Source organism: Alligator sinensis, unplaced genomic scaffold, assembly GCF_000455745.1.
Source record: "Alligator sinensis unplaced genomic scaffold, ASM45574v1 scaffold439_1, whole genome shotgun sequence".
Lineage (NCBI taxonomy): Eukaryota > Metazoa > Chordata > Crocodylia > Alligatoridae > Alligator > Alligator sinensis.
The window spans coordinates 462,999-484,518 of record NW_005842523.1 but is presented as its reverse complement, the minus strand read 5'-3'; the positions used below and the strand labels follow the sequence as shown (position 1 = coordinate 484,518).

At 42.1% G+C, this 21,520-nt stretch overlaps 1 protein-coding gene across 1 annotated transcript in view; it reads left to right on the top strand.

Annotated features, from left to right (window-relative positions):
- The window catches only part of RCN1 (reticulocalbin 1), a 69,481-nt gene that overhangs the window by 17,148 nt on the left and 30,813 nt on the right, over positions 1-21,520 (top strand). The window lies entirely within an intron of this gene.

Here is a 21,520-nt window from a genome sequence, read left to right as displayed (position 1 = left end):
GGATACTTTAGCATATGTACAGTCCCATAGACTTGAATGGAGCTACTGACATGCTTAAAGTGAAGCATGTGCTGAAACACCTTGTAGAAATGGTGTCTAAAAAAAAAAGAATGGATGTTAGATTAAGGTGAAGCAAAAATATTAGAATAAAAGAAAAAAGGAAAGATAGGCAGCAATTGTAACAGCTATTTTCTGCTCCAAAAAGGTCATAATGCCTTGCAAGCACTGCATGCTAAATATTATTATTCATTAATATAATCAAAAACTTTTAAAAATGGTTATGTATAAGGAAAGGCTCCCAAACACAATTTAACTCTTGACTTTTTGGATGGATAGGTCTCACTTAAGTAGATTTGCTTTCCTGTTTTTATCAGATGCCCTTTCCCTTTCCCATGTTTAGGAACAGGATTTGTTGTGCTTTCATTTTTTGATAGAGAAATATATACAAAGTAACATTTTTTAGATTAATTATAAATAATACTAAGAGCCCTAATTATTCCATGACCACACATTTTTCCTCACTTGGGTTCACACAGAGCTCTCAGAATCAACTGCTTGTAAAAGTAAAAGAACATTATTGTTATTATTATTATTATTATTATTATAATCAAACATTTATATAGTGTGTAAATTTACACAGGGCTTTACAAGCAAGATAAAATATTTCCAAGGAGCTCAGAATCTAAATTGGATGGAGACAAACACAAGACAACACAAAGGACATTAATGCAGGAGGGAGGGTGTAGGGACTATTAATGAGCAAAAGGAAAAGGAATTGTTTGAAGAAGTGGTGATAAAATAATATGGTAAGATCATTTGAAGTAACCTATTTAAATCCTGGAAGCTACATTGTATTGAATGAAAACATTTATTTTCTTATCTTCCAGCAGGTGGAGCTACTGTAGTGTCAGCCTCTGCTGTGAGAGATGGTTAGAATTAATATTGTCATTTCAGTCTTGCAAGTAAAGTGAAAGTGACACTGGTGAATATTCTTAGATCTGGATGTGTAAAAGGTAAAATCTTAAATCTATATTTAGGCATCTAAATAAAAAAGTCTAAACATCAAAATCACTCTTCCCTTTAGCTCCCATTAACTTCAACAGGATTTATGCAAAACAAGGAAAATTGAGCCATTTTTGTTTTAGCTGAAGACTATTTTTAGGCACTCTGGTTTAAAAGTGTGAGCCACAGCTCATACCAAACCTAGGTCAGATCCTCAGTGGCAAAGTTCCTGTGCTTTAATGCAATGCCAGTTGGCGCCAGCCAAGGTTCTGCCTTTCTATCCAGACGTGGATTTTAAAAACTTTGGAGCATGTCTTACATATAATACAGCAGATCAGACCAGGTGCTGCAAGTAAAGTCAATTATATCTAAATATTAGGGCCAGCGTTATAGGCCATTACTTTTAGTAACTTTAGAGTCAACAAGATTGTAGAAACTGTGTGAGATCTGGCATCCAGAAGGAAACCATCAGGTTAAAGTTTCTTAGCCAAACCTCTGGGGTTACTTTCAGGAAGAGTCTCCAATTCTGCTGCCACTAAAATGAATGGGAGTTTGCTGTGTATTTCAGTGACCTTGAAGCAATTTTATTTTGTATATGAAAAGTGTCACCAAAGTCAAAACTCTTTAAGTAAGGGGCATAGTACAAGCTCCAGACCAGCTGATAAGCAGAAGGATTTAAATGGCAAAAGATGTTTTCAGCTGATTAGAGGTAACATCATCTGGATCCTCTCAGATGTTCTTTTTGATTCAATGGGACTTACTGACATGACAAATTATGCAAGGGGAACAGAGCCTTTAGGTGTTAGTCACCAGTAAGGTTCCGCACCGTGTTTGGGGTTAGATTGCCCATATCTGTTTGCCATTCCTCTCCATTTTTGGTTCAGTGGCAGGTTGTGAGGTACCGTTGTACTATCCCTGCCATCTCCTTTTTCCCAGGGGCCAGGCCAAGTTTTTTGCCATTGCTCTTTGATGACAACTGTTTTATGATTTCTGACAATTTGAGTAAGTAACTTTTTGGCACTTCCTTAGTATTCTGGACATTGGAGTTGAAAATGCCACTCTGTCTCCATCCTTTCTCCATCCCATGCCTACACAGCTGCCGCTCTCTAGGCTAAAATGGAGCTATGTGCCTTCAGTTTTTCACCTGTAGTTTACGGTTTCTGCATCTGCTGAGGGTGGGTCTACACTGAAGTGCTTTATAGTCATTGTTAGTACTGATACAGAAAATAGTAGTAGTGTGAGCCTACCTAAGCCAGCTTTAAACTGGTTGGGTTGGGTACTGGTAGTATTCTAGCCACAGCAGTGTGGACTTTAGGGTAGGCTGCAATGCTCATTCAAGAACTGAGTAAATATTTGGGCAATTAGCTCACACTGAACTGCGTGCTAACACTGCTAGCAGTAATCCAGCTAGCTAGTTCACAGGTAACTTGTTTTTGTCTACATGAGCTGCAGTCATTGCAGTGTAGGCATACCTTGCAAGTATATCCCTAATCCCTGGAGAGTTTTGTAACCTGTTTGCAAGCATGTGCTAAGATCTGTTCCACTGCATCTTCACTGCTGCTGCTGCCTCTGCTACCTGGATTAAGAGTGCACAGGTATGGGAGCATGTGCTACAACTACTTCATTTTGCTGCATAGACTTTGTGAGGAGAAAAAAACCAAAACAGGCCCTGTCCCAACAGTTAGACATAGATGCATAGAAGACATCTATTGTTTTCCCAAGTGGGCAGATAAGCTGTTTGATGCTGCAGTTTAAATGCAGCACACTGAATAGAAAGATGCTAAAATTAGCCCCTGCTCAGTCACATTTTACAAAACTAGAAATGAGAAGTAAAACTGAAGTACCATAAAGTGCACAGAAATCGCCTCAGGACCAGCCTTAATGTGTGCCCACAGCAAACAAGAAGGCAAATGGCCCTGGTACCAAAACTGAGTGGGAGGCTCCATGCTCAGTCTTTCCTTGGCATGCACATACAACATAGTGCCTCCTGCTGGCTGTAAGGAAATAAGACCTGCTGTTTCCTGGGTGAGATCATAGGTCCATCTTGCCCACTATCCCGTGTCATACAGTGGCAGTGAATGGAGGCTGAAAGGGAGAGTGAACTGGGTATGACCAGGGTTTTTTCCAGTGTTCCTCTCTCACTTGCAGCCTCCAGCATGTTAACACATGGTCCATGTGTTCGAAGTGGGAGCACAGCAGCAAAGATGTCTTTTTTTGCCATTCATATAGAGAAGAAATCAGAAGGTGGAGCAGTGTCATGGGGAGGGCATGATCAGCAGGAGTCTTTAAACAGAAACAGATCGAAGTAACTGATGCTTTTCCAGACAAATGGATTAATAATAATTCACATTACAATAGAAGCCAAAGGCAAAGACTCCAGTATGACTCTGTTTTCTTTACTGGGTTTATCATCGATTTACACTGGTGCTTTTGAGCAGATTCAAGCCCAGAAGTCTGTAGAAAAGCAGTGATGCTGAATTAGTGTCAACTCCTTTTCAAGAAGCATCTTTCTAAATAGACGCCCACACCTCAGAGAAGAAGGGTGTGCTCTACATGTGGTAATTAATAGGCAGCACCACAATAAATACTGTAAACATTAATAACACTAAATCTTTAGCAGACTTTTTGCATCTGCTTGGAAAGAGTTTGTTTTTCATGGAAGACAAAGCAGTGACTGTGTGGAAATTATGCAGATGTTGGTGCTGAAATGCAATAATGTAACATTCTGGAACTTGCATAAAAATTACTGGTTTTCCACATATTCTGTACTATATACAATAATTTAATCATTTCACTGCAGCCCACTGGACAAGTATGAAGCTGTAGCACTGAAGTCTGTGTTCTAACAGCAAGTGATGTGCCGTTACCTTAAACTAGGGTTGGCAAGCCAGTCAGTTGACTGGTCAGTTGACTGCATATTTTTTGAGTAGTCAAAGATTATAACAATTTAAAAAACCCTACATTTTTTGTAGTTTTCTTGACAAATATATGATTTTTAATTGTTTTTTGACACATCTCTTAATGGAAAATTTGTGCTTTTTCTGTATATTGTTTGGACTATTTGGAAATTTTTAATAATTTTTGACCAATACTTGACTGGTCAATTGACTGAAATTAAACTCATAATTCACTTCACTTATGCAGTGCCTGAGTCATCAGGATTGAGTGGACTAGAGAAGCAAAAGCACCCCACAAATTACAGTTTTATTAGTATAATAGTCCACAGTCTTTCTTCACCTTTTGGGCCAGTGTCATAACTACTACACCCAAACAACAGATCCTGTAGCTCCTTCCCCAGGCAACCCTCAATATTGCCCTCTGCCACAGCTCCTGGGGAGCGTGTATGGAAATCTTCACCACACTGCACATGCAGGTATGGTATCCAGGTTGTAGCCATATTGGTCTAGAGGCAAAAAGTATCAGAACTCGTGGTAGAGGTGATATCTTTTATTAGACAACTAGATTTTGGCCAAAAAAAAAATATATATATATTTGCAAGCTTTTGGGCACAAGCACCTTCCTTCAAGCATAGAAGAAAAGATTGTAAAAGTTCTCCTAGGCAGAAATGGAAATTCATATTTCATAAGAGAGTTGAAGGTGTGGCAAAATCTCTTGTTTGGCACAGTTCATTTTTTGCGGATTAGGCTCAGAGAAAAGTTGGAATAGTCTGTTTACCTCGAAGATGTTTGGTGGCAAGCAGGATGTAGTCATAATTCCTTCTGGTTATGATGTTTCATATTTCACAGAACAAGAAAAGGATGGGATGCTCTTCTGTGCAGGAATTTCTTGTGTGTTGCAGTATTCCATGCAGGTTTGGAACATCCTTGCCCAGGAACTCTCCAAGTGGCTCCCTGCTCCTTTGGCTAAGAAAACGCTGAGCCTTCCTTCACACTAAGGTGAATTTCACATCTGGGAATTTCTTCTTACTAGTCATGTGCAACCTGGTTCCTTGTCATTGTGTGCACCCTAGCCACATCATTTTGTTTTCCACGGAGGCCAGATTCTCTGGTCTATTCTGTAGTAATCAGAAGACACTCAGGTATGAAAGAAAAAGAGTTAAACTGCAAGTTTTATTGAGGAGCAGTAAGCAAGCTTGTGCAGCCTTTTATTCTCTCTAAGTAACTACAGCTACTCTAAATGAGGGAGACAATCTCCCCAGTTCCCAACTCATGTAAATTAGAGTGTGTCCCTAAATTATAATTTTTATCACTACACATTTTACCATAGTTGCACCCCTCTGTTGTTGTTGAAGGAGCAGAGACAGATGATACTTGGCTGCTGGATATACTAGTGGTTTGAGAGCTGGTATATTGTCTATGCTTTCTCTCTGTGATTCCCATCACAGGGGACATGTTGCATATGGCCAGAACACCGTGTATTCTGGCTAACCCCCAAATGGCAGACAAACTTTTAAAGACTATAGACAGCTAGTGAGAGCTACAGAACCTGTAGGCTGTTGTAACTTAGCCCAGGGCAGTTAGAGGGACGGAGCTATACAGAAAACCCTGTTCTTTCCTTCACAAAAACCTGAGGATATTTATGCTGAGTCAGTGACAAAACTCCTATTGTTCATGTCCCGATGAGTGTGCAAATGCAAGGGTGGGCATTTCCTACAGCACAAATAGCAGTAGCACATATTTGTGCTGCTGCTTTTTGCCCCAGGGCACACCCCTGCATATGTACTCCAGCACATGGCAAATTGATCTGGGTGGGGTAGGGGAGGCTGGGGTCAGCACCTGTGCTCACCCCAGCAGCCTTACCTGGGGTCCTGAGGTCCTCCTGGGGCAGCAGCGTCACTGATCCAGCTGCATGGAGCCTGGCTGGCAGCCAGAGCATAGCTTTGGCTGGCCAGGCTCCATTTCTGGTGGCGCACACTGCTGCTGCATGAGCTGTGCTTTTTTATTAATGGCAGGTTTTTTTTACACCAGGATCTTCTGGTGTCAAATTTTGGAGTTGCGCTGCAAGTTAGTAGCATGGCAAATGGGTGTACGTGCACCTCAAACCATATGTGCATGGTCAAATGGATGAGCCCACTGAGATCAACATGAGTGAGCCTTCAAGACACTGATGCATATCAAATCCTAATGCCCAGTATGGTTGTATTTACTACGTATAGCAATTAAGTAATATTCTTTACTAATTCTATTTACTGGGAATGCTTATTGCAAGGATTCTGCTAGGTATTCAGGTTGCACTGTTTATTGCTTTACCCATATTTTTATTCCCCAGGCTAGTCAAGAAAGTTATACTATTTTTTTTTCTTTTTATGCCAATAAAATAAACATGGAAATAAAGAACTTGGACACTGGGCTGCTGCAATAAAAGTTAGGCATTTGCCAATTTTTGTGCAGTGGAGAAAAGACTGCTTATGAAGTTTCTCATCCTACAGGCATCTTCAGACCTTTTCTAGGAAAACATGCCACCCAGTAACTCGAAACTAGAAGATGCAAAAGAATGAGGGAGTACACCTGAAGAGTGATAAGCACCTGTAATGGCTACTGAAGCTAAAAGGAGATGCATAGTCCAACTGAGGGGGATGAAATGTCAGTTCTGGAATGCAAACGAGTGGAGTATGAAAAACACAGACTCCTGAAGATACAATTTTGTTGATTTCTTTAGGGCATCAGTGAATGTCTGCCTAGCAGAAGGACTGTTGCCACATCAGACTTCCAACGCCTCTGTGGAATTCATGTTTTTTCTCACAAGCACAAACCATTCTGCTTATTTTGGAAAATTAGGTCCCATGAACAGAAGTCTAGACTCCCACACTCTTTGGACCCCAACTAACCTCAAATAGATAAAACACTTCTAACTCATATGTGACAATTTTTTTCTATAATGAATAGGGCTTTGTTCTTATTTCTGAACAACAGTAACCATACATTAGGAAATAAGAGCATCTGCAAAGCTGAAATCTCTACATCAAGCATTATTTAAATTTGTAAGGCTACTTAATGTTCACCACACACTTGATCCTAACAGTCCATGTGATTTTCTATCAGTACATTTTTCTCTCTATTTTAACAAGGAAAACTTCCCCTCCAAATATAAATGTTGCTTGTTATTTTGAGGCAGTGAGGCAAAACATACAGCACGTAGACCACGTTTGGCTTGCTTAGCAGATGTCTACAGATCACTTGATGTTAATTTCAACATAAAAGCTATTATATTTCTGGCCTTGCCCTATTAGTTGTTAAATAATTATTTATGGTTGGCAGATAAATTCTAGGAACCTTGAATAAAGCCCATCAACCCTACTAAACTAACTGTATTTGACATAAACAGTTTCAGTCATGGAGGACCCTAGATGTAATGTTTATTTCATATACAATTCCATTTCACGACCTAAAAGGTAAGCATGTATTTATATCTTAACATAAACTGCATATAATATGCATGTGAACACTACTTCAGGAATTAGCCTGTCTGATTCAGTGACATTTACAACTGTGTACTACAGCTATCAGATTATTCATTTTATCTAAATAATTTTCCATTCACCTCACGGCTCTGGACTTGGTAATGCTTTTGTATAGGTGTTTAGGCTTTGAATACTTAGTCCTATTTACAAAATATTAAATAGGAACCAATGCATTACATAATGATAATTGGAAAGATAAATTTCCCATAATTAATTCTGAAGAAACCAACATCACCTTCTTGTGCATGTTTGTATGTACAAACAGGCACTTACAACTTTGCAACCTCTGTGCATTCTGGCTGAGAGAGTTATAAATTAAGCCAGTATCAGACAAAACTCATAAAACTAAATTTATAGTGGGCAAACATGGATTAAAGTACTGTATGAAAATCTTCCAAACAAGTTTCTAGATGTTCATATGTTATTGTCTGAAAATCTGACATGATTCGCTTGCTTCTGTGTGCATGCTTTACTTTATTAAACTTTTGCATCCTTAGCAGTTAAATTAGATTTTTAGAGATTTGATAGACAAAGTATTTGAATGCAATATTAAGTACATTTCGGTTGAGATGCCTATTTCAATTTCATTGGTCTGTTTAAAAGAGCAGGGCTTCTCCATTATTATAGTAATTCACAATACTTCTGTCTTTAAGTTTGTGAGCTGTCTCTTATTTGTTTGTAAGATCAATCTAAATAAAAATTAGTGATCCAAAAAGGGAGCCAAAGTAATTTAAGTTTAGATTTTATAATTTATGGTTTTCTTTACTTACTGTACAAAATTTATGTGCAGCAGTTTCTTTGCACAACTTGAGTAAAAACTCTTTCCATTGACTTCACTGAGCTTTGGATTAGACCACATAAACAACTGCTAAGTTTCATTTCTGAAATAGCTATATTTTAGCAGTTATTTCAGGGGGTTATTGTTTTTATATACGATAAGGAAATAAAACCTCCATTTAGTGACAGCTAAAGTTGTGCCTTAATCAAGTTTATTTTCTCTCAGAATGCCAGATGAATAAAATTTCTCCTCTGAGGTGCTTCCCATCAAGGTATACCCAAGTATAAAAGTTAAGATATTAGTAAACAAGATCTATGTTTAGTGACAGCAGTCTAGATCACATCCACCCAAAACCTAAATTGCATTGAAATAACAAGTTAAGAGGAGTTTTGTGCATACCCTTCCAGCCTCACATTATCTACAGTACTGTTGATAACATTCCAGTGTGCATTAAGGCCTGCACTTCTATTTTCTACAAGTACTACAAAGCATTATGAACTTCCATCAAACTTGTGCTCTCATGCCAAACCTTATCAGTGACCTCCATATCTTTAAGAAAGAATAACTTCTCAAAAGGCCTGCTGGCAGGGGCCCCAGGGGGTCAACCTAACAGCCTGGGGCTGTTCCAACTTGGCTCAATGTACTGCAGAGGGGCTGGCTGGGGTGTGAGGGTGCTTCGTTGTGGGGCTAGTTGGCAGGCAGCCCCTGCGGTGAAGCCCCCCCTGGCCCAGCCAGCCAGGTCAGCATCTACACATGCACTGCTACAGAGTAAAATGTTCCGCAGCAGGACAGTACTTGCATTTACTACCCTGCCGTGGAGTTTATTAGTTTACTCCAGCCTAATCACCTTACAAGTGTAGATGCTGAGACATTTACTGAGGAGCTAATTAGTCTATTCCACAGTAAATGTTTTGTGTAGACATGCCTAGTGAGTGTGAAAGAAAGTAAATCCAGACCAATCATTATTTATCAAATATAAGTGATTTTATATACATATATGTACTTCAATATTTTTATCATCATAGCTTTTAGTCTCCTGTTAAAATGCACCTGCTTTGCTAAACTGTGTCATATACTAAGTCTATATATATCAATTTTGTATACTGTCAGCCTTCCTCTGATACTGTTAACAGAAAGCAAACACAAGTGTGTAAACTATGCAGTATACATAAGGAGGCAACAGGTTAGAGCAGGGTACCAAGACTGATAAGAGCTAGATGTTAGTTCCTTACTTACTGTGTGATCTTTGGCAGGTCAGTGTTGAACAGCAGTTTTCTGCTCTGCAAAGCTGAGGTAATAATAATACTTTGATTAGTCTATAAGGTACATATCTACCCTTCTAACATGGCAACTAGTGCTCTCTAATATTAACACTTAGTCAACTCCCAGGGGTGCTGCAATGCTTTAGCAAGTAATTTCTATGAAAAGCTTTGAGATGTCACCTAGAATTTTTATGGAAAAGCCAAGTATCATTTTATTAATAATCTCCTGCAAAAATTATTTTAAAACGTGTGTCATGAGGGATTTTTGGTTGTAGTCGTGTTGGTTTAAGGACATAGGCAGGCAAGGTTCTTTGAGTGATATCCCATCTACTCAAAGAACCTTGCCTGTAATTAGGGAGACATTTTCAAATGACACGAGTCCCTTCCATTTTTAATTCCAGTGCTAGGTATGTGTTTCTTCAAAATAAAAAGCATTTCAATATAGGCATAAATAGCAAGAGGGACAGAAAGAGAAATAACATGATATTATGCAACTGCTGGAGGCTTGTCATCATCCTGGGACTTCACAACCTCTTGAAATAAGAAATCTTTATTTTGGGAGATGTGTCCCTCCCTGGAAGAAGTCAACCTCCCAGTGATAAAAAAAAGTTGGATAATTCCAGTCAGATCAAACTGAACAATAATGGGTTTAGATTTTGAGGATGCCGATATTAGAAATCTCATTTTGAAACAATTCTTTACTTGCCATTGATCTAAGGTTATAAAGTCCCTGGAAGCTGGAGTCTAGTGAGTGGCTACCCTCATAGTATCAGTACAATTTTTTTTGAAGACTGTATATTTAGAAGCTGTGTTTACACATGCTATTAATGCTATACAAGCTTACTTTGCTATAAAATGCTGTGCAGTAAGCCTTCCCTGGAAGCACATCTACATGCGACTGCAGAGCTCTCCCGGCCCCCAGGGAATAGAGACAAGTCCCTTGCCCAGCAGGGCTTCCCTCCACAGCTGGGGGCTGGCTGGAAGCTGTCTCACCTCTGGGGCAGCTCTCAGCCAGCCCCTGGCTGGACAGGGATTGCTCCAAGCAGGCCAGAGGCTGGCTGGGAGCTGTCCTGCTTCTGTCCCAGCTTCTGGCCGGGACCAGCCTGGAGCTAGCTGGGAGCTGCCCCAAAAGCAGGACAGCTCCTGGCCAGCCCCAGCTGTGTGGGAAGCAGGGAGCTCCCCAGCCCAAGCAGTGCCAGGACATGGGAGGCAGAGAGCTGCCCCATCCTGGCACTGCTCAGCTCCCACTCCCTGGGGGGAGCCAGGAGCCAAGCAGTGCTAGGACTGGTCTGGGGGAGTTCCCTAAGCCTAGTGGCCCCATAGCGTTGGGGCTGACTGGAAGCAAATTTGCTCCTGGTAAGCATCTACTCATGCACTACTGTGCAGTATCTACTATGCAGTTAGTTAACTACTTGTATTTACAGACAGGAGCTAACTATGCAGTCGACTAATTTTCTGTGCAGTAAATGGTGCATATATATAGACGGTGCACATATAGATGGCTCAATAAAGCACAGTGATGCTCTACTGAGCAGAATATTAGTCTACTGCGCAGTTAAGAATCTCATGTAGACATCCCCAGAGGGAAATAAATGGCAGACAAATGTATGTTATATGCAAGGTACCTAAAGATAGGGAAAGCTCCCACAGTTAACTTCTACTCCTTTCAATAGTTTGTCAGACCATTGGCTTTATAAATTTCTTTTTGCAGCAGTCCATTTTGAATAAATAGATATCCTATTAGATATTTGCTTGAAAACTCTAGTTCAAGTCAAGGCCCTTTATAGCCCTGAGCAATGTTAGGAGATTTGACAACAGCTTTGATTAATAGTAAATGGACCAAATTCTGCTCTCCACTAACCCTGTGACCAAAATACCAAGTCCTTATTCAAATGTAAATGTGAGAAAGTGTTTCAACTTGAAGTTTATAGGCAACTTTGTAAACAAGTAGTTCATAGTCCTTCTGTACAATACACTTGAGGACATGAATTGTTAGCATTTTTACTCTGCTTAACTATTTTAAATCTATTAATACCCTTGAAATTGACTATGGCTGGAGTAAATTGAATTGTGCAATAACTCAGAAATTTTCTCTCCATTTCCTATCACAAGAAGTGTATTTGGAGTGGTTAATTTCTTTATGATACAGGCAGTTTGGACTAGGCCTAGCAAATTGTGTAACTCCTTCCAGGATCATCTTCCTAAAAAACTGAAGTCTTGGCTACACGCACCTCCTTCAATGTTCTGCAGACTCGCTCTGAAAGTTACCAGAAAAAAAATCCACTTAAAATTGTAGCTTGAATTAATATAGCATCGTTTAATGATTAGGACAGTTCAGCCTTTGGTAATCAGTAACTGCAGCAGTTATCACAGGACTAATATTCACTTTATTTTCACCTTTCTGGTTAAATATTGATAATCAGTGGATCACATTCCTTTCCATAAAAGTAAAACATTTACCTACTCAGTGTCTTGCTCTGGTTTTTAACAGAAGACACTAGTTATGGTTTACAAGTTTATTTTTATTCTAGTGTCACAAGGTTATAACTAAGGTCACATAAGGACTAGCATATATGCAGATTAGCATCTATATAGATTTATCACCCTCAGTGTGTGGGCTCCTGTTGTTTATGACCCAAATGAGCAGTAATTGTTACCAGCTTCTCCTTTGTTCTCATCATTTTGGTGACAATATACTAGCCCTGCTAAGTACTCAGCTGCAGTATGATTGCTTTGAAAAACAAAGCCACTCTCCCATCATTCCTGTGAATGATTTGGGGAAGTTTACACCTCAGTCACAACATCTGTGGTTCCTCTCTCCCCCCAGGCTTCAGTTTTACAAATGCAGCACTTGTGTTCAAGCACAACACTGCCTTGAAATGTGTCCCAATGTCTGGACTTTATTGCCCTACATACACCATGGAACTTCCACTGTGCATACATAATTATTCATGACAGAAACACTGAAGGACCTTCCTATTCCCTGTCTATGTGAATACCAATAACAAAAATGGTGTGCAGTTTTATTTTCCCTCCTGATCATAGTGAAAAAACTGAATTTAAAATAGTGAAAAAACTGAATTTAAAAACAACATGTATTCATGGGGAAAAAGTCTTTGCAAAATGTTGGAGACCAGGGGTGCAAGTACATACTGTATTAACATCTTCCTTCCCTGGAGCTGCAGTAATTTGCATGACATTATCTACCTGGGATGTTGCTATGGTTATCACCATACATAAGTAATTACCAGGGCAAATTGCACATACAGCGCACAGACTCATGCTGTCAGAAGCAAAGGATCTTTTTATACACTTGAAAATGTAAATGTTTGAAAAAAACATCAATCAGGGAGACTCCTGGTAAGAGAAAACCTTTCCAGAGTACTCCTAAGTTACCTAAAATAATTAACCATGTCTGTAAAGGTAGCACCTAAGGGGCAACCAAGAATGAGCCACATTGTCCCAGACACTGTACACCACAGACTAGTTGACATTCCCTGGCCTGAGAAGCTTACAGTATAAATTGACAAGACAGACATGGGGTAGGGGAAAAGGTAAATTTGAAGGTAGATTTGTGAAGCATTCCCTTGAGAATCTGGTTAAATCTCTTGACCAGGCCCTCTATCTGCAGATGGTACACAAAATTTCTTATCTGGAGTATTTCAACAGTGCTCAGACTTCTTGTAAATGTTGAGACATAAAGGTAGTGCCCTGGTCAGTTAAGACTGCTCTCGGAATGACCACTCATGAAAATATCTGAAGTAGCCTGGATATCACTGTCTGTGCTGATGCTGAGCAGATCATACCACCTCAGAGTAGCAGGTAGCATAGTTAAAAAGGACCAGGATGAACCTGGACCCTCTTGAGCTCAATCCCAGGAGTCCCACCAAGTCAATTCCGACTCACTCAAATGGTACCCTCTGCAGAAGGATGGGCACCAGTGGGGTCTAAGACATGGGTTGCGGGGCAACCAATTGGCACTTGGGGCAGAAAGCATAATGTTCTTGATCTCCTAATATACCCCAAGCCAGAAAAACCTTGCTAACAAACACCTTTTCCTGTGTCTTTATCCCCAGATGCCCCCCCCGCCACTCCCCCCGGGACATCATGCATGAGCTTCAACACCTACTGGTAGTACTGCCTTGGAATTAAGAGCTGGGACTGCCAGGCCCCCATGGTTTTGTCCCTGGTCATCCCCATCAAGAAATCCCCCTGTAGCTCGACGTGGGTGCCCTGGGTGGCTAAATGTGTATCCACAATGACCCCACTGGCCTGACCTAATTGTCCATATAGGGGACTGTATACTGGGTCCTCTCATTGATCTTTCGTAAAATTGTGACTTCCCCCACCTGATCCACGCTCCTCTTCTGGGGGTCCCCAGAGCTCCCAGCTGATCTTCCTCCTCTGGAGGGGTGTCTAGTTTGCATTGTACCCCAGTACCTTTTCTGGAACATTTCTGCTGACTGGAAAGAGCTTTCCATCTAACCTGCTGCTGTTCTTGTGCCTGGTGTGACCTGGGCAGAGGGCCAAAATGCTCAGGGTCTGAGAAGGGAAAAATCTCTCCCATCTTGGGCTCTATAGGATTGGGATCCCCTCATTACACCCATTGGATCAGTTTCATAGTTTCATAGTTGGTAGGGTCGGAAGGGACCTGAGGCGATCATCTAGTCCAACCCCCTGCCGTGGCAGGAAAGAATACTGGGGTCAAACGACCCTGGCCAGATGTTCATCCAGCCTCCTTTTAAAGACCCCCAGGGTAGAAGCCAGCACCACTTCTTTTGGAAGTTGGTTCCAGGTCCTAGCCGCCCTGACAGTGAAATAGCACCTCCTAGTGTCTAGCCTGAAACTACCCTCCGCTAGCTTGTGTCCGTTGTTTCTTGTAACTCCCAGGCTTGCTTGGGGGAACAGGAACTCTCCCAATGCCTGCTGGTCCCCCTTGACGATTTTGTAGACCACCACTAGATCCCCTCTCAGCCTTCTCTTTTGGAGGCTGAACAGGTTCAGGTCCCTCAGCCTCTCCTTGTAGGGTCTGCCCTGCTGACCCCTGATCATGCGGGTGGCCCTCCTTTGGACCCTCTCTATATTGGCCACATCCCTCCTGAAGTGCGGTGCCCAGAACTGGACGCAGTACTCCAGCTGCGGCCTGACCAGTGTCGCACAGAGGGGGAGGATCACCTCCTTGACCTGCTTGAGATGCATCTGTGAAGGCATGACAAGGTATGGTTGGCCTTCCTGATCGCGTCCCCACACTGTCGGCCCATGTTCATTGTGGCATCAATGATGACTCCAAGATTCATTTCTGTCTCAACACTGGTACCCCCTCCAGAAGGATGGGCACCAGTGGGGTCTTAGACATGGGTTGCGGGGCAACCAATTGGCACTCGGGAACCAGCAGCGGGAAGGAGAGGATCCAGGCACACGTGTGTCCCACACGCACGTGTGCCCCCTTACTTACTTACTTACTGACCGGAGGCGGAAGCAGCAGCAGCAGAGGAATCAGCAGCGGGGGCAGCAACAGCTGATCCCCCAAAGGTAAGTGGGGAGGAGGGACCGAGCATAGCTGAGCTGGATCCGGAGGGGAAGCCCCCCGGGTCCCTTATAGCTGAGCAAGAAGGGAGTTCCCCAGCCTGTAGGTGTGCCGCTGGTTCTTCCTCCCAGTGTGCCACTGGTTCTTCCTCCTGAGGTGCATTACCCTGCACTTGTCAGTGTTGAACCCCATCCTGTTCTCTTCGGCCCACCCCTGTAACCCTTCTAGATTCTCTTGCAGCCTGTTTCTTCCTACTAGTGTACCCACTTCCCCCCACATCTTAGTGTCATCTGCGAACTTGAACAAGGTGCTTTCTACCCCCTCGCCCAAGTCACTGATGAAGATGTTGAATAGTGCGGGCCCAAGGACCGAGCCCTGGGGAACCCCACTGCCCACATCCCTCCAGGTCGAATAAGACCCGTCCACCACCACCCTCTGGGTGTGGCCCTCCAGCCAGTTAGTGACCCATCTGACCGTGTAGGCATCAACACCACAATCTCCTAAATTTTTGCCCCAATTCCACCTTCCTCCCACACACAAATGCAGAATTAATTTTTCCTAAATCATCCTAGACAGATCCCTATTCACCTTCTTTTTCTATCTTTCCAATGAAATTGTTTTTTCCTACAATTTATCTAAGCAGTTCATTTTATTATTTTACTGTTCTTACAGTTAGGAAGTCTTTCCTAAGATATAATCTAAATGTATAGTTTACATCTATTGCCTCTTGTCCAGCCCTCAAGCAAGGAAGAACCATTTCTCTCCACTTTCACTACAGCAGCCTGACATTTGAAAATGACTATCCTGTTCCCCACTAATTTAATTTTCTTCAAACTAAACTAGTTTAACTCTTCTTTAGAGGACGTGTCTTTCCTTGTGGACCTTAGGAATGATCTGTTTGTTATAGCCATTGGGCTTTACTTCCCACTAATAATCAAAGAGATTGACCTTTTTCTCCTTGAATGAGCTTCAAAATAAAAGTGTTAGACATGGAATACACCCCTACTTCTGGCCCCCACCCCTTTCATATCCTTCCCTTGGCAATTGATATCCTGGCTAGTCCTAGAAAATGAGGATTGTCTAAATTCTCCACAGCAAGCTAAGAAAGCCTGGGTGTAATGCCCCTTTTAAGCCATACTTCAGAATGATGAAATATTGCTCGGTCCTTTGAGCTAACTGCCCTTTCTCCTTTCTTCTGCTATAGTCAGATTGCTTTGGAGTACCATAAATCATTATGAAATTAATTTTTCAAATGAATTTGATTGTTGATAGAAAAAAAAAAGATGATTGAACCAATACTTTGTCTATTTATCTAGGTATCTATCAGGTGCCAGTCACTAAGATGTACTGTGCATCAGGAGAAAAAAAAGCAAAACAAATGTAATGCATGAGAAGAAATGCAAAAATCTAGAAGTCTTGGTTCCAAAATGATACCTTTTATTAGACCAACTGAGAAATTGCAAAAAACCACCACCTTTTTTGCAGTTTCTCAGTTGGTCTAATAAAAGGTTTCATTTTGGAACCAAGACTTCTAGATTTTTGCATTTCTTTTTGTGTCAGACCAACACAGCTACCACATACATCCCTGATACATGAGAAGAAGATTTTTAGCTTGTGGGAATTTGCAATGGCAAACCAACTTCTGGACGAAGTTTAGGCAGGCCCCACAACAGAATGAGGCTTAGATGAGGAAGAGGACTGAATGCAGTTCCATAATGCAGACAGTTTGCACAAGAGCCATGTTTCCATGTGTAGCTGGAGGCTTGGTGCTCCTGCTACTTTAAGAGCAGGCAGGCTGTAAATGAAGCAGGTAGCATGTGTGGCAGGAGACAATCAGGAGCCACATAACCCACAAATGAGTTGGGCTTGGAGTATAAGCTGAGGCCTGAGCTGGGCAGGCAGTCTGGCCCCGGAGGCTGCTGAGAGAACATCTCTTGGGCAGAATGGCTGCAGCTCCTGAATAACAACTAGATTACAGCCTGTGGTAACACCTGAAGGACTAAGGGGAGGAGGAGGTCCCAACAAGAGCAGGCCCAGAGGCAGGGCTAGAACCTGGGTGATGGAGGGAGAAAGGACTGGGATGGATCTAGGTGCTTGGAAGTAGAGTCAAGATGAGTTCAGAGAAGGTCTGGTGCTTGAGGGGGACCAGGAGGGTCCAGTGCCCAGGTGGGACTAGGTACCTGGGAATAGAATAGAGACAGGACCACAGCAGGTCCAGTGCCTGGTGGGGGGGAGGAGAAGGAGGTGGGAAGAGGAGTCCAGTGTGCAGGGGGGACAAGGTACCTGGGAATAGTGTGGATATGGGAGCCAGGAGTGGGCTCAAGAACAGAACCAGAACAGACTGAGACCTGGGAACAGGACAGGAGTAGATGAAACCTCACTCAGGAATCTTTGGGACAGCCTCACTTTTCTTAAAGGTATAAGTACATCAAGGCATGGCAGAAAAACAGAAGGGGAGGATCAGGGTAAATCAAGGGCTGAGTAGCTACTAGTGGTGTCACGGCCACCCCGGGGACAGGCCTTTGTTACACTATGGGACTGGGTATAATATCAGCATGAATTTTTCCATAACCATTCTACCCACAATCTCTATGGGCCTGATTCTACTTTTTGTGTTTAACACTGACTTTGCCAGTAGTCTGCCTCATTTACACTAGATTAAATGAAAAGGGATTGGGGTCTTTTGTTTGAAAGTTAAACCTTACCTCATTGTGTTGTTTTCAATTCCCTTCTTAATGATACCTAATATTTTATTGGCTTTTTTAGTCACTGCTGCACACTGAGCTGATGTTTTTAGAGAATGCCAGGGAGCAGAGGCTTGAAGGAGGAAACTGTACACTGTCATTGCTGTGCCCAGCTGAAAACAGCTCCCCATGCAGCCCCTACCCACAGCCCCTGGCTGGAGCAAGCAGGAGCAGCTCTTCCCCACTCTGCCTCCAAGTTGTCCAGGGGTAGTGTCAGCAGGGGGAAGGTCCCTCTATTACATGCATCTGCTCCCTGCCTGGCTCCCTGTTGTCCCCTCGCAGCTTGGAGGCTCCAGCATCCCCAACACTCCAATAATCTGAGGGGCAATGTGCTGCAGTTGCCTTCAGTAAATCCTGGATTTGCCCATGTCTCCAATGCCTTTGATGTCTTCCTTTTACTAGTTCTCCTATTGTCATGAGAATCTGCCAGCTCAGACAGGGCTTGAAAGCATAATGTCAAAACAAGAACAGGAAAACCTAATTTAAAAAGCCCAACAACCTTTCACACCTATTTATAGGACATAAACAAGAAGAAAAACACACACCAGACCATTTCTTCTTTGTTCTGTAGGCCATCTTTAAAGCTTAATTCAGAGAATTATGTTTACAAATGGTCACGCTACATTTTCTGCAGGACTTTTACATATGTCATGATACACTTGTAAAAATGATGTGTTTATATCATGCTATATTTATCTGAGAGAGCAGATAGAAATAATAACTGAAATGTATCTAAGTGAAAATTGATTAAAAATATTTCATACAGCAAACATTTCACCCAGGAGACATATGGGGTACTTTGCCATTCTTGTGGGGAATGCTTCAAAATGCTGCAGACTCCTGTAGCAGCAGCCTCCTCTTCTGTCCCTTCCCTCCCTGCACAGGGTTGGAGCTCCCTGGCCCCACCTGGGTGTCTGACAGCTCCAGTCCCCTCTACCTCTCCTCTTCTCTCAGCTCAGCAGATAGAGGGCGGGGACTGGAGCTGAAGGGCTCAGGTCCAGTGGTGGCAGAGGCCCCAGGAGTTGGCAGGAGTCTGGCAGGGGGTTGGTGGCAATGGGGGGAAGTTAAGCCTTGCTCTGGGAGTGGTTGGGGAGGGAGGGGTTCAGACCATGTTAATCTGAAGTCCCAGGGAAGGTGCGAGGGTCCCAATGAGGAACTGGCAGAGCTCCAGGACCTGAGCAGGGCACAGAGGCTGCACAGCAGGCAGGCTACTAACCCACTCTCTCTTCCTTCCCCATCTATATGGAACAGAGAGAATCACTCTAAAATAGCACTCCATTTTAAGAGACACTATTTTGGAGCGTTTCAGCTGCTTTTTGAATGTTTCAAAGAGTGTGTACATTTGGCACTTTCAAAGGCATTTGAAGAGTTTTTATTGTTATGTGTGTCTACACCCTGAGGCATACAGTAAGTCCCTGATGCCATTAAAATCAATGGCAAATCCAGAAAATTTACTTCAGCATAATCAAGGCCAGGCCACAGATGTTAAATATAAGATCAATATATAGCTTATAGGATTTCATATTCATACAAGATAACTATGGTAACTAACCTTGAGCATCTAATAAGTTAGAGACAACTGCAGCTTATCAGATATAACCAAGATTGGAGGTGGCTAACAGTATCCTTTCTAGAGTAAATCAAAGCTAATGACAGGACAGTACTCTTGGGCCCAGTTTTACAGAAGTGGATTCCAGAAATGCCAGGAAATTTGGGGTACACTATAGTTTGTTCCCTTCAAACGTATCAGTGAAAGAGAAAATAAATATGTGAAGAACCAAATGCAAGATAGAAACAGTGGGATAAATATTGTTAGACTCAAAGGAAAACGTTATAAACAGTAAGCAAAGCTCTTTGATTTGCACTGTTTTACCCAGACCATAAAGCCCTCATATCTGCCAATGTTTCATTAAAGGCTTACATACTACCCAGCATGCCTGCTGCTGCATAAATGTATTGCTAAAAATGTAAAAATGTTATCAATGTTGCAGACCCAATATTTTGCAATCTTTCACAGAGTCTTAAGTGTTATATAAAACTCATTAAAAGAACTGTAGATTATGAAAAGAATATTTTAAAGTCTAAACATGATGAATAATATAAATCAGTTAGTGGCAACAGGTTTCTTCCAGCCAGAAAGGAAGATTATACTTAGTAATGTTCATCAATATATAAAACATCAGCTACTCAGTGAAGACTCCTAAGCATTTTAGGAAGAAAAAAAATCTGTATTCTGGATGAAAAAAATCTAGGAGAAGAAACACTGATTATTAAAGAAAATGATCAGTAGAAATGGTGACTTTTCATTGACAACTGGCAGTTAAAAATATTTTATTAAATCATGAGAACACAACTCCAATGAATATAAATCATATTCCTGATCTGTAAGTATAGAAATCCTGTAACCCTGAGAAAGGATCAGCTGTGGTCAATGAGCATGTTTCTAAATAATATATTTTTATTAGATTTAAAGTTTAAGACTCAGGCTTTTCAACACATTTCTTATTTTAAAGACTATCCCTTTACAGATGAGCAGTATGAGATCAATATAATATTTATTGCTACTAGAGACAGTCTTGGATCAAATCCCTAGGATTTTCTATTTACCTAGGTACTTGTGTGCTCTCACAGTATCTGAGATCCTATACCAGGATCTGAACAGGAATTAAAGATTTGCAAGTGGCCTTTTTCTTTATAAAAGTTAAACACCATTTCCCACATACAAACACTCTGAAAGTTTGAAGTATTCCACATACATTACTGTGGGTATGTACAGATGTTACATGTAGATCAACCTAACTAGTTAGGTCAATCTAAGTGCTGAACTGTATGCATGTTCAGGGAGGTTAGATCAGGCAAAAAAATAGCTCTGATTTAACTTAGTTTGATCTAAGTATAAGGTCTGCACATGGATGAACTAACTAGGGCAGGGGTGGGCAAAATGTGGCCCAGGGGCTGGATGTGGCCCACCAGGCCATTCTATCTGGCCCCTAAAAAATTTAGAAAATGAATATTTATCTGCCCTGGGCTGCCTGTCATGTAGCCATCGCTGGCTTGCCAAAATTCAGTAAGTGGCCCTCCGCCCAAAATAATTGCCCGCCCCTGAACTAGGGTTAGGTCGATCTAAGTGCCAATCTGGGGTTAGATTGAGCAAAAAATGGTTGGTCTGATCCAAATTTAGTTCACCTATAAGGTGATCTACATGGATCAAGCTAACCCATGCTCAATCTAAAGTGAATATGTATACCAGTGCAGCCCTAGATAGACCGCCCCCCCGACTCCCTCACCAACCCCACCCCACAGATCTGCCATCCCCTCTACCTACCCTGACTTCCATAGCGTTCCCAGCATGACTTCCAGCACTAGTCAACATGTGTACATGCAGGACCTGATTTACGATCACATGGCTTAAAGTGAACTGTGTGGTTGTAGATTGCAGGCTCCTGGAAATGTGGTATACATATTTACAGTGCATTCCCAAGTCTGGGAAAAGCCATCTACTCACCCCAGCCCTACGGCTGTACTTTTCCTATCCCCCTCAACCCTGACTGGGCTATCTACCCACTGACTGTCCACCCCTTCCAGATAGATAACCCCTCCCCACAGCCCCCCAACCCTTGCAGACCCACTACCTACCCCCAATCCTGCCAAACTTCTCCTGAACCCACCAAACCCCCTGCAGACCCACTAGTTCCCAATCCCATCAAGCCCTCCACCCCCATGGACTTGCTAGCCTCTCTGATCCTACCTACCTCCCTAGCCATTGGACCCGCAAGACCCCCCCCC